Here is a 2,500-nt window from a genome sequence, read left to right as displayed (position 1 = left end):
AATGCCTCCAAAGTGATGTGGGAGAAGTTTGGGATCAAAAGGAATTGATCTTGACATGGTTGGTGCATAGCCAAGTTCATGATTTTGTGACTTGGTGGTGATTTTGGTGAAAAACGAAAATGTTGGTTTTGGAAAAGTGGCTGGACTCAATCCTCACAAATGCCTCCAAAGTGATGTGGGAGAAGTTTGGGATCAAAAGGAATTGATCTTGACATGGTTGGTGCATAGCCAAGTTCATGATTTTGTGACTTGGTGGTGATTTTGGTGAAAAACGAAAATGTTGGTTTTGGAAAAGTGGCTGGACTCAATCCTCACAAATGCCTTCAAAGTGATGTGGGAGAAGTTTGGGATCAAAAGGAATTGATCTTGACATGGTTGGTGCATAGCCAAGTTCATGATTTTGGTGTTTTGGCTTGATTTTGTGGCTTGGTGGTGATTTTGGTGAAAAACGAAAATCATGGTTTTGGAAAACTGGCTGGACTCAATCCTCACAAATGCCTTCAAAGTGATGTGGGAGAAGTTTGGAATCAAAAGGAATTGATCTTGACATGGTTGGTGCATAGCCAAGTTCATGATTTTGGATTTTTGGCTTGATTTTGTGGCTTGGTGGTGATTTTGGTGAAAAACGAAAATCATGGTTTTGGAAAAGTGGCTGGACTCAATCCTCACAAATGCCTTCAAAGTGATGTGGGAGAAGTTTGGGATCAAAAGGAATTGATCTTGACATGGTTGGTGCATAGCCAAGTTCATGATTTTGGTGTTTTGGCTTGATTTTGTGGCTTGGTGGTGATTTTGGTGAAAAACGAAAATCATGGTTTTGGAAAAGTGGCTGGACTCAATCCTCACAAATGCCTCCAAAGTGATGTGGGAGAAGTTTGGGAGCAAAAGGAATTGATCTTGACATGGTTGGTGCATAGCCAAGTTCATGATTTTGGTGTTTTGGCTTGATTTTGTGGCTTGGTGGTGATTTTGGTGAAAAACGAAAATCATGGTTTTGGAAAACTGGCTGGACTCAATCCTCACAAATGCCTTCAAAGTGATGTGGGAGAAGTTTGGGATCAAAAGGAATTGATCTTGACATGGTTGGTGCATAGCCAAGTTCCATGATTTTGGATTTTTGGCTTGATTTTGTGACTTGGTGGTGATTTTGGTGAAAAACGAAAATGTTGGTTTTGGAAAAGTGGCTGGACTCAATCCTCACAAATGCCTTCAAAGTGATGTGGGAGAAGTTTGGGATCAAAAGGAATTGATCTTGGCATGGTTGGTGCATAGCCAAGTTCCATGATTTTGGATTTTTGGCTTGATTTTGTGACTTGGTGGTGATTTTGGTGAAAAACGAAAATCATGGTTTTGGAAAAGTGGCTGGACTCAATCCTCACAAATGCCTTCAAAGTGATGTGGGAGAAGTTTGGGATCAAAAGGAATTGATCTTGGCATGGTTGGTGCATAGCCAAGTTCCAAGATTTTGGTGTTTTGGCTTGATTTTGTGACTTGGTGGTGTGCCAAGAATCATGAAATTTTCAAAGTGGTGGTTTTTGAGTTTTGTTGGTTGGAAAGTGTCACAAATGCATGCAGAATGAGGTCTAGAAAGTTTGGTATCAAAACCAAGCCATCTTGATGTGGTTTTGAATTTTTGAAATGTTGGAAAATAGAGGGTTTTGAAAAAAATTCATGAAAATTCGAAACCTTGGCCAATCCTAACGAAACTTGGTGGGCACCTTCTTGATATTATTATGGGATGGACTGGAAAAAATCACGCAAAAATACGGTGTCTAGATACGTTTTTCCATTTTTCCCGATTTTCCACATTTCGGGTCTTTGGAAAAATAAAAAAAATACTTCCCCATGTCGAAAAATTCTAATTTTTTGCAGGCAATGTTGTACCATTTTTATGAGGATCCCTGCAAAAAATCTCGTGAAAATTCGTTCTCTAGGTCCCAAAACAGAACTTATGTCTACTCAAAAAAAGTGTATCTACTTGTACAAAAGTGGCTTTTGCATATTTAGCTATTATAGGGGGGGGGTGTTCCTCAATGCAGCCAGCTCTTGCACCATGGAAAATTCTGGTGCGGTCCCTTCATTCCCCCCTGTTTTGGCTTGCTTTGTGGTGGGGCAAGTCAAAACGCCCACACATGGGTGATCCACCAACTTGGGTTGGTGTCACCCGTTGTGGGCGGCGGCACGGTGGTGGCCGCCGTCGGTTCCGGCCGACTGACCCGGTGGGAAAAAATGTGAATCTGTTATGTGGATTTTTGTGGCACGCTGGTGGGATTTTCGTTGTGTGGCTCATTTCTAGACTTGTGAGCATCACGAAGGGGGTATGGCTTCCAACCGTTCGCGGGGAAGGGGCCATCATGTCTGGCTTGCTGCCGGCCGGGGGGGTAATGTCATCAGTCAGCGTCCGCTTGGGCTCACATTTGTGCTGGTTACGCCCAGGGTCATGTGGTTGATATTGAGGGCTTTATTACTCTCGGTCCAGTAGCGCGCGGCCACCACAGGG

This window comes from Phaseolus vulgaris, chromosome 3 (genome assembly GCF_051622355.1).
Source record: "Phaseolus vulgaris cultivar YP4 chromosome 3, ASM5162235v1, whole genome shotgun sequence".
Classification (NCBI taxonomy): Eukaryota; Viridiplantae; Streptophyta; class Magnoliopsida; order Fabales; family Fabaceae; genus Phaseolus; species Phaseolus vulgaris.
The sequence above is the reverse complement of the archived record's forward strand: the minus strand, read 5'-3'. Positions refer to the sequence as shown.